This window comes from Calypte anna, chromosome 5, assembly GCF_003957555.1.
Source record: "Calypte anna isolate BGI_N300 chromosome 5, bCalAnn1_v1.p, whole genome shotgun sequence".
Lineage (NCBI taxonomy): Eukaryota > Metazoa > Chordata > Aves > Apodiformes > Trochilidae > Calypte > Calypte anna.
Genome location: NC_044250.1, coordinates 15,150,792 through 15,162,748, shown reverse-complemented (window position 1 = coordinate 15,162,748; position 11,957 = coordinate 15,150,792).

Below are 11,957 nucleotides of genomic sequence, written 5' to 3'. Positions count from 1 at the left end.
TAAAACTTTCTGTGAAACCGAAGCCTAGATAGAGCTGCTTTTCCTTTGTGGTCTTACCTTGCAGAGAAGATTCTTCTGTCTTCCTGGTTTTAGCCAGTCACAAGCAACATCCAGTCCCCCCAATCAGCACTTAATATTATTGATTAATAGCTAATTGCTGTTGCCACTTGCATTATTAACATTTAGGAATTCCATTGTACTAGAACCTACAGGACCAGTGGGGCTTCTAGTTAGAGGAACTGGTTTTCTGTTACTGCAGGTAATCACATCAGAGTCCTGTAGATACCTATCAGTCTCTTCCTCCTTCTGAGAGACTGGTCCAGTCTCTCTCTGAATATTACAGACCTCCTGATGTAATTGTACATATTGTTTTATATAATCCTCCTATATATAATAACAATTATTTATTGCCAAGTTATACCTACTTATTCTTTTGCCAAATTATTTTTCAGTTTCAAATAACTCTTTACTCCTGATGTTTGCATTCCTGTTATATTTATATAAATGTCATTACATTTCAACATATATTTTGCTCAGCCATACAGGCCAAGCTCAAAATCTCACAGAATAATAGAATGGCTCCAGTTGGAAGGGACCTTCTCCTCTGTTTCATACCCCTTAGGACACTGAACTGCACCAGTGCATGATCACTGCAGCTGCCTTCAGCTTTTATATCCCTGATGAGTTTGATTGCATTTGTGACCATCAAGTCTCATAATGCATCCCCTGGGGTCTTGGCTTAAGAAGTTGTCATTGAGGCACTTCAGGAGTCTCCTGGATTGTCTACACCTTGGTCTGCTACTTTTCCAGCAGATGTCAGGAGGTTTAAATCACCCAGCAGGATGAGAGCCTGTGATCTTCAGCTGGTGTAAAAAGGCTTCATCTATAGGCTCCTCTTGACTGGGTAGCCTGTAGGAAACTCCAACCACAAGGTTCCCTTGCTCCAACCATAAGGATCCTCCCCTCATCTTCTGTCAGCAAAGACAAGCTTGCAATTCTTCTTATCATCCGGGTTTTATTTTCCAGCTTTTCTGTCTTGAAGCTGGGTGACCAGAACAGTGTAACTCGGTCCAGATGTCTTGTGCCATAGAATAAACACTCTACTTTTTTGTACTGTAACTGTCTGGAGTATCCTGGTGTCATGTTGTGAAGGTCATATCAAATTGGTCACTCAAAATCACTGACTATAAAGATGGGGTTCCTCTCTTTCTTTGTCCTCCCCAGTTGTGAAGCGGAATGGAAGTCCTCACTGTGGTAAAAGGTTTTGTTAGTACCTGACCCTGCTCTGTGTGCCACTACATTTTATTCTCTTCCTATTACCCCATCCCCTTCTTCCTGTCTTCCCCTGGTGATAACCCTTAATTGTTACCATTTGGTAATGCTTCAGTTTTTCCCATAGGACACTCAGAGAAATTAAGATGAGTATTGTCCACTATAAAATGTCTTTCAGCCTGACAGTCCCCTTTGCAGCATGATCTCTTCTCCCTTTTAGCCAGCCTTGCAATCACCTTTTTCCAGCAGAACTATCAGTTTCCTTAGGGACACAGTACTGAAGGCTGTCCTAAAACTGCAAATTAGTAGCATTTTTTTCATCTGGAAGATCAGTTCTCTTGCCAGAGCTACCTATAATTCACTCTTGGTAAACTCTTGTCACACTTTCCCATGTGTTTAGCTATGCTTGCAGTCAAAATAGGAGTCAGGCTCATGGGTGTATTTCCCTACGTGTTCTCTCCCTTTCTTCTTCAGAACTTGTGTCCATTTGCAGTCCTCTATTTTGGTAGCATGATCCCAAATGTCACAGTTTTTCTTCAGATGTTCTGTCAGTAACTCCTGTTATCTGTGGGAGTCATCTTAGATCTTAGAATTGGCTGGGTTGGAAGGGACCTCAGAGATCATCGAGTCCAACCCTTTTACCACCGTTGCAGTTGCTAGACCATGGCACTCAGTGCCACATCCAGGCTCTTTGGAAAGATCTCCAGACACGGAGAATCCACTACTTCCCTGGGCAGCCCATTCCAATGCCTGATCACTCTCTCCGTAAAGAAATTCTTTCTAATATCTAACCTAAATTTCCCCTGGCACAACTTGAGACCCTGCCCTCTTGTCTTGTTGAAAGTCGTCTGGGAAAAGAGACCAACGTCCACCCGGCTCCAACCTCCTTTCAGGGAGTTGTGGAGAGTGATGAGGTCTCCCCTGAGCCTCCTCTTCTCCAGGCTGAACAGTCATGATGCTCCTGTAGCACTGTGTCACCTCCATCCACAGACCTGACCACCACTGCCAGCAGTACAGATGGACCTTTGGCAATCTCTGTTTCTGGCTGGAACTAAAACTTTGGTAAACATAAAGGGAGCAAAACCAGGGCTGGATTTTCATCAGTCCTTTTCTAATATGATGGGATATGGAGGCAATGCCTTTAAAAGTATTGTCATCATGAGATAAGCAGAAGATCATGCTTTACAGTAGCATGACACTAACACAACTCTGTGCAGTGCTTGGCTCTTGCTGTTTGTAGGGGAGACCAATGCAGACAGATACACCTAAAATACAGTGTGGTGAAATGTGTCATGCCACAACTCCCAAGACATCACTGCCAGACCCTATCTTCCCTGGAGCACAGAAAAACCTCCCTTGCCCTGCTCTACTCTCCCTGTGCCATGCTGTGGATGCTCTAACATAGGGACATTCATTAGCAGACCATCAGCAGTACAAAACACTGGCAGCTGGCTAATTTTTAAGTTATCAGTGGATTACTCCCCACAGTAGCAGATAGGGGTGCAAGTTAAACTAGTGTTAAAAATGCTTTTCCTTCTCATTCACCTTAAAAGTGAATGGGAACACAAGTGTGCAGCACTCAGCTATGTATTCAGTGTTTACTGGCTAGCTCCAAGTTTGTGGAAGGCAGATTTTCCAGGTGCAGTTCACATCTTCCTTTTTTAGAGGATTGAGCAGCTGGGGGTATGCCTACAGCTTCTGGTATAGGATGCTTCATTCTCGTTTGAGATAGTTGCCTCACAGCACATCCAGCCCTTGGCAACCTGGAGGTTGATATATCAAGACTGGTGTAGAATAAATAAATAACCAAACCCTAAGATGGTATCCCAAACCTACTGAAGTTAAAGGAAGTGATTTCAGATGATATCCATCTGGTATACAAAGACAAATCAAACTAACTCTACACTATGGGGCTTTCCAAAACTACCACCTACACAGAGATCATATTTATAACATGTTGTGTTGGCTGACAACTGTTGTGATAACTCCTGGTCAGTGATCAGTAAAATAAAACTCTTGCTCCAGCAGCATACTTGGCTGCAGCACAAATTCAATGAACCTGTTGCCTCCTGCATGCAATGACTACAGTTTTTTAAAACAGAGTTTGAAAACCCTGTTTGTCACAGAATTAACATCCCAGCAAGGGCAGATCCCATGCCACAACACAGACTTTGTTTGTAATCACATGCTTGAATTGCTTTCTCATCTAGATAGATGATGCAGCATCTATTGAGGAAATATGTTCAGGGAGTACCCTAGCACTTGCAAGCACACCTTTGTGATATGCCCATTTTTTAATGAAGATGTTAGGCAAATAGCTGCTGAAAAACTGAGGTCCCTGGGACCACCCTGTGCTGCTGCTAAGTCTGGAAGCCTTCCTGTTGCATGGCATGGTGCAGCACCAAGTCCTGGATGCCCAGGAACCAAGGCTGCTTGCTCTGGAGGGCACTGATATTTTGACATCCTTCTGCCACCAGAGAGCAAGGGAGTCAGTACAGAGATGGAAACCTCAGTCTGGTCCTTTGATAGATGCCTTCATACCTCTGTACAGCTTGTGAAATCAACAGCTACAAAATGCTTCTGGAAAAAAACCATGCCAGCCAGAGGGCAGATCTGCTTACAGTGTGACTGCATCTGGCATTACTGCTGGTTCCCATCCAGACTATTACTGGTATCAATCCATCCATGGATGGAGCTGCTCAAGGGTCTGGAATGGCCCTGAGGAACCATGGGCTCCAATGGGACATGCTGCTCAGTGCTATGCCAAAGGCAGCTGAGTGATGTCTCAGAAGCTCTTCCTGGCAGAAGAGCTTGCCAAGCCTCTCTCTATCATCTACCAACAGTCCTGGCTCACTGGGGATGTCCCAGATGATTGGAAGTTGGCGAATGTCACGCCAATCCACAAAAAGGGATGGAAAGAGGACCCAGGAAACTCCAGACCCGTCAGCCTGACCTCAGTGCCTGGCAGGGTCATGGAACAGATCATCCTCAGTGCAATCACACAGCACCTGCAGGATGGGCAAGGGATTAGACCCAGCCAGCATGGGTTTAGGAAGGGCAGGTCCTGTCTGACCAACCTGATCTCCTTTTATGATCAGGTGACACGACTGGTGGATGAGGGGAAGGCTGTGGATGTGGTCTACCTGGATTTCAGCAAGGCCTTTGACACCATCTCCCACAGCATCCTCCTGAAAAAGCTGTCAGCCCACAGCTTGGACAGGAGCACCCTGTGCTGGGTTAGGAACTGGCTGGAGGGCCGGGCCCAGAGAGTGGTGCTGAACGGGGCTGATCCAGTTGGCAGCCAGTCACTAGTGGTGTCCCCCAGGGATCAGTGTTGGGCCCAGTTCTGTTCAATATCTTCATTGATGATTTAGATGAGGGGATTGAGTCCATCATCAGCAAATTCACAGATGACACTAAGCTGGGAGGGAGTGTGGATCAGCTGGAAGGCAGGAGGGCTCTGCAGAGGGACCTGGACAGACTGGAGAGTTGGGCTGATTCCAACGGGATGAGGTTCAACATTCCAAGTGCCGGGTCCTGCACTTTGGCCACAACAACCCCATGGGGAGCTCCAGGCTGGGCACAGAGTGGCAGAAAGGGACCTGGGAGTCTGGATTGCCAGGAAGCTGAAGAGGAGCCAGCAGTGTGCCCAGGTGGCCAAGAAGGCCAATGGCATCCTGGGCTGGCTCAGGAACAGCGTGGCCAGCAGGTCCAGGGAAGGGATTCTGCCCCTGTGCTCAGCCCTGGTGAGGCCACAGCTTGAGTCCTGTGTCCAGTTCTGGGCCCCTCAGTTCAGGAAAGATATCGAGGTCCTGGAGCGGGTCCAAAGGAGGGCAACCAGGCTGCTGAAGGGACTCGAGCACAGACCCTATGAGGAGAGGCTGAGAGAGCTGGGGTTGTTCAGCCTGGAGAAGAGGAGGCTCAGGGGAGACCTCATCACTCTCTCCAACTCCCTGAAAGGAGGTTGGAGCCAGGGGGGGGTTGGGCTCTTTTCCCAGGCAACTCTCAGCAAGACAAGAGGGCAGGGTCTCAAGTTGTGCCAGGGGAAATTTAGGTTAGATATTAGAAAGAATTTCTTTACGGAGAGGGTGATCAGGCATTGGAATGGGCTGCCCAGGGAAGTAGTGGATTCTCCGTGTCTGGAGATATTTCAAAAGAGCCTGGATGTGGCACTGAGTGCCATGGTCTAGCAACTGCAACGGTGGTTCAAGGGTTGGACTCGATGATCTCTGAGGTCCCTTCCAACCCAGCCAATTCTATGATTCTATGATTCTAAGAATGTGCAATTTTTGTGGCAACAAGAGGATCAGTAGTGTGAGTGTCAGCAGGATTCAGATTAAACCCCTCTCAGAGCAATGCAGAGGGAGACAGGAGAGGGATTTTTTGTGGAGTCTTAAGATGAGCTCCCGTGCTCTCCACTGCAGCACACAGACAGTGGGGAGCTCTCTAAGCCTGCCTGGATCCGTGCCTGCGCTCCAAATGCAGCCTATGAGTGTTTGACTTGAGACATTTTGACTGATTCTGTGTGGGTGCTGGAGGCAAAAAAATTTAAGAGAATGAGGGGTCTGTCTGTCAATTCACCTCTCTCCTCATTTTTTAAATGTGAACTCTTAATTTCTGTAAATACACTCTGCATGTGGCTACAGATAGGGTATGGTTATAAGTTATGGTTAGGTGAGAAAAGGATGCAATACATGAACCAAAACTGAAGAGTTTTTAACCAATGGGCCACATTCCTATATAGCATCTATGTGACAAATTAATTTATTTCTGCAAACAGGTCACAGATTACATGTCAGCATACTAATCCCCATTTATTCTGTTCTTTGACCTCCCCTGAAATATGCCCAGCAAGTTCTCTCTGCTTGCACTGTTTTTAAATTTACCTTAAGTCCTCTGAATTTTTATCACTGGTTGCCAACAAGCTGCAGTGATTAAACTGAACCCTGAACCATCCCCATTAATAAACACTCATCAGTTGCCTTTTCTGCAAATCAAATTTTGACATCACTCCTCTTCATCACCCTCACACCTCCTCATCACCCTTGTCCTGCTCTGACCAAAAAACAAAAAAAAATGCAGGAACACTTGCCAGGGTTAATTTATCATAGTGTCCTCATTGCCACAGCTAATGAAGTGATCTATAACCCAGCATGATAAGATCCCAGGCTAACAAATGCTAAAGGAGGTGACTCAGGCATGAGTAGTCAGGGAGAGTTTTACATTCCCACCTTCCAGATGGCTCAGCACAAAAAGCCAGGCATGGGTTTCCATTTACCCTACACTTGCATCTTCAGCTGAGGGATACCTAGATTCAAGCCACACAGGTTAATTTTCTTCAGTCATGTGCAAAGAATGTCTGTAAACAGAGTCTGTGTGTCCAGGTCTTCTCTCTGCCTGGACAGTCTGTTCCTCTAAGAGGTTAATATTCCTTCTAGGAAGTCATCCCTGCTGTGGGAGCATGTCAGCCCAGGCAGTTTGAACCTAAAAATCCCTGTGATCTCAGCAAACTGGAGGTCAGCCTAATCACCTGTAAAACAGGTTTAATGTAGTTGATTTAAAAAAAAAAACAAAAACAACAAATAAGAGGATTACTTCATGCCTGAGATTTCTAGATGAGAACTGCTTGATGGCAGAAAGCATTTTAAAAGAGCAACCCAAGGCCAGAGCAGGATGGCTTGAGCAGGGACAGATGGCCACAGAAGTGGCACTGTTCTCATTACCCAAGATCCTCAGAAAGGCTGGGATGCAGATGATTCACAAAACAGAAAGTGATTTAATAATTAGGATTCATGTTGATTTTACTGCTCTGGGATGCACAAGGTTGGGCTGCAGAATCTCTTTTGGCATCTCTTCAGTGTGCAATGAGGTGTCAATGCAGCGTCTTCTTACCTATGAATTTATCACTGCTGTATTTTTTCCTCTGTGGAGTAGCCCAAAGGCCACAGAAGAAGTCCCTGAATCTTCCCCATATCTGCAGTAAGCTTTGGATCAGACCTCCAGCAAGAATGTGCTATGGCAATCTCCTGCTGGTCACTGCTGGTCTAAGTGTGCTCCCCAAAACAAGGAGGATCTTGACTGAGGGGGCAGCAGCTTCCTGCTTATCCCTCATTGGAATACACCAGTGCTGCTTAAATGGGAGAAAAGAGCAGCTCTGGACCCCTCCCCTCCCCTGTGTACTATCCCAGAGAAGCTGGAGGGTGGATATTGTATTACTCTTAATTCACTTTGTGATGGTGTAAGTCTCCCAAATCCCATTGCCAGTAAGCTCCTGTGAATAGCTTACTGAAGGGAAGCTCTAGCTAACACCTTCTTACACTTCTGTGGATGAGAAATCACTCAGTGTTAATACAACATCTGTAGATGAACATCAGCTGGCTCATGTATGCAAAATCAGTGGCTGGAAGTCTATCAACCACTTGAACTCATGATTGGTGTCCTGGTTTGTTGGTCTCTGTGTCAGCAATGCAAGTCCTTGAATTGGGAAAGGCAAAGTCAGGAGCCCGAGACCAGAGAGAAATGTTGATTAGCTGAGGAATCCTGTTGGAGGTCTGACTTCAGAAATGTTTAGCATTGGCTCTCTGAAAGCCATAGGACAGCAGCTCAGGTAGCCAAGAAGGCCAATAGCATCCTGGGCTGGCTCAGGAACAGCGTGGCCAGCAGGTCCAGGGAAGGGATTCTGCCCCTGTACTCAGCCCTGGGGAGGCCACAGCTTGAGTCCTGTGTCCAGTTCTGGGCCCCTCAGCTCAGGAAGGAGATTGAGGTGCTGGAGCAGGTCCAGAGAAGAGCAAGGAGGCTCTGAAGGGATCCAGCAGAATTGCTGTGAGGAAGGGCTGAGGGAGCTGGGGGTGTTGAGGCTGGAGAAGAGGAGGCTCAGGGGAGACCTCATCACTCTCTCCAACTCCCTGAAAGGAGGTTGGAGCCAGGGGGGGGGTCGGGCTCTTTTCCCAGGCAACTCTCAGCAAGACAAGAGGGCAGGGTCTCAAGTTGTGCCAGGGGAGGTTTAGGTTGGAGATGAGAAAGAATTTCTTTCTGGAGAGGGTGATCAGCCATTGGAATGGGCTGCCCAGGGAAGTAGTGGATTCTCCGTGTCTGGAGATCTTTCCAAAGAGCCTGGATGTGGCACTGAGTGCCATGGGCTGGGAACCATGGGGGGAGTGGATCAAGGGTTGGACTTGATGATCTCTGAGGTCCCTTCCAACCCAGCCCATTCTATGATTCTGTGAAAAATCTCACATGCTCCCCCCTCCTGAAAAGTGCCTCAGAAACATGCAATGGCCCTGCACCAGTTGTGCCAGGTAGAGGTGGCTGCAGGTCATCTCCTGCATTTCACCTTCCCACAGGGAGAAGTGGCAGAAAAAAGAGGATGGCTGAACTGAAGACAAAAAAAGACTCTGGTGGTCCCCTTTACAGCTTCGGTGTGGGAAAGAGGGAACTGTCAGCAAAAAGAGAATCTAGGGGGAATAGATGTAGGAGTGACCTGGAGACATCAACTGTGCCACCTCTGACTGGAGGGATGATTCCCACTGGATTTGCATGGAAGGACTTTGTTGGGGAAACAGTTCAGAAATATACAGGTTGTGAGCAATCCTGACTTACTTCAATTTAGGCCACATTGGGTTAATGGTTATTGAGGCCTAGTTAGAGGCTTTCTGAGAATGAGCTACTGGGAAAGAGATAACTTAACTGGCAACAGAAGAGGAAAATAATTATGTGAGAAGAGTTGTTCTGTGAGAATGTTTTGTGTAATTGGAATACAAAGCCACCTGCATGATAAGATGGTGTAAACAAGGCTTCTCTATATAAGTGAGTGCAAGTTGTTAATAAAGGATTTCATACAATCATATTGATGTGCACATGGAATCCTTAAGCCTCCACAGACTGTTTTCCCACAGGACTTTGCCCTCCCCATTCCTGAGGATCTCTCAAGACAGCCCAGGCTGGGCAATGACACAGGAGCTCAGCCAAACTATTAAAAAGATCTTCAAGTATCTAAGGTGAATCCCATTGCTGTGGAAATCCCTCCCCCACCATAAGCTCCCAGGGAGCTGCATAACTCAGGATTTCTGATGGCAAGCAGCTGCACCAGGAGTGTCATCTTTTGTAAAGGTAACATGAAGCCTGAGGTGACAAATGGATTTTGTTACCATAGCAGTGCAGATTTTTGGTAATCATGGAAAGGGATGAAGGAGGAACTCAAAATGCTCCACAAGAGCATCAGGAAAAGGCTGCAGTTTGATTTGAGTAGAGCTTTGCATCAGTTTTACTCACTCACAAAGGTGGGAACCAAGGTTCAGTTCAGGTCCTTGCAGAAGAAGGAACCAGAATTTAGTGAAAGACTTGACAGAAGAGAATGTTCAGCAACTTGAGTTTTGATAAGAAGAACAGCTGCACGGCAGGGAGAGAAACAATGTGTAGCCTGTACATAAAAAGCAATAAAAGGGAAATAAAAATAAAACAGCAGTTTAACTGGATAAACACAAATGTCTTTAATTCTATTCTAGTTCCACCATGTGTGCAGGCCTGAATCATGCTGCTCAACACTGCTTTGAAATTTCTGCAAGAACCAGATGGAGTTAGCAATTGTTCATTGATGGTGAAGAGAGGAATATCAGCATTAGCTGACAAAGAAGTAAGATTCTTTTGAAAATAATAAGAATAATCTCCTCCAAAAGAACACATGGGATGGGCTGAGATTTCAGGACAAACTCATCTGGAACAGAGAGGCCTTGAACAACACAGATAAATCTGTTGCACATCAGTGAATTTAGAAATGACACAAAGTGCAAAATATCCCTTAGGTGCTCGTGTGGTTTCCACTCCTGCAAATCTGTCTTCTGCCAGGAAGGTGACATAGATGATAATCCCATAAAGAAACCAGCAGTGTGCAAGTGTAGCAGGAAGAGCCTTTCTTGCTCCTGAGGCTCCACGAGCTGCTGGCCTCTCCATTGCCTCACACCACAGTGAGCTTCTCTCTGTGGGTGTGTGTCCCACCTTTATTGGCCCCCTGGTAATAGGGGGCCTGCCCTAACCAGGCACAGGTGGACTCACACCCACTCTTTGGCAACTCGAGGCACCTGGTTTATCTTGTTTCTCTACATGCAAGCTGCAAAATGTCCAAAATTTGCTGTAGAGTTTGAAAATGAAAATCCCATGGGGCCTAAAAATTGCAAGAGCTTGTTAACAAAAACTCAGGCTTTCAGCTTCCAAAGACCAAAATTACTGCTGTATGAAGACAAAGGCAAAAGCCTCCCTCAGAGGGGAGCGTTGTGAGCATCAGGCTCCAAGGGAAAGACTGACATTCAGCCCAAGCTGACAGCTAACAAAACCTCCTGTACATAAATGCCAGCAAATTACTGCTAGGAAAATCACTGTGGCTCCCAGCCTGGAGATTTCTGCATCACCAGAACTCCTACCATACAAGACCTTTGCCAATCCACACTGGCAAGCTCAGCAGAGAGGAAGGAGCCAGGGGACTTCACAAACCATAGGCACAGGTGGGGACACTTCATGAAGGAATCAGTGTCATTTCTAGGTAAACCAGGCTCTACACTGACCATATCATCAGCTATGCCTTCCAGAAAAAAAAGCACAAAAAATCAAAAATAACATTTTTTGAGGGCTCAAGCCAACACTCACAGGAACAAATGGGACACTCTGTGTAGAGGGCAGTGTGCTTCAGCTCAGATTAAACCAAGCAGGAAGGTGTAGAAAATAACACTCCTTGCTCATATAGACTCAGAGTTCTCATCTATATCTCATCCCTGTCTCCCTGCCCCCCAGCTTTCCTCCATCCCCCGGCAAAGTCTTAAATCCAGGCAGCTCACCATCCATCAGGTGAAGGCTTCATGTCACCAACTACTGCATCTCATGTATAGATATGACTGCTGTTCATTCCTATGGTATCTCTACAGGAGGCTGACTGAGTGGAAATGACCAGTCTTTGAATTACATCTTTTATTTTGTGTGTGTATGGTTTGGGGTTTTAAAAATAGAAACAAGAAATCAGCAGTTGTCTGTATTTTTAAGCTGTGGAACACAGACCTCCTTCCACTTCCAAGCTCTCATTATATCCTCCTCTTTGATTCCAGAGCATCTCCTCTCTGCAGGTTTCTATTTTCAGTTCAGAACTGATCAAATACAACTGGTTGCAGAAATAATTCCAGTCAACAGGAATCTTTTCTCTCTCTAGCTTCAGTGGAGCTTCAGCCTGGCAAGGTGCTGCTGGTTGTTCTTGCTTCATTCAAAAAGGAAATCCATGTTGAGAAAGATCCTGTCCTGAATCAGATAATCCTCCAGGACTGATGATTTTGCACTGCCCACCCAGAGTCATCTGCAGTGTTTGAAATGGCTTGCACCAACGAGGCCTTGAGCACTCTGTTCAGTAGAATTCAATCCAATCCTAATGCCAAAAATTTGGGAATTGAAAACAAATAGAGGAAGATTTTATTGATTAATTAATTGAGGGTTGATTAATTAATTCAGGTTTTTGTGTTGTTAATTGATTACTGCAGAAGATCTCTCCTGTTCAGGGTCCATCTTGCCTTGCGGTAAGGACCTGGGGGTGATGGTGCAAGCTTAACATGAACCATCAGTGTGTGCTTGGAGCCCAGAAACCATGTCCTGGGCTGAGCACCTCCCTAGGAAGCCAGGCTGAGGGATTGGGGTTGTTCAGCCTGGAGAAG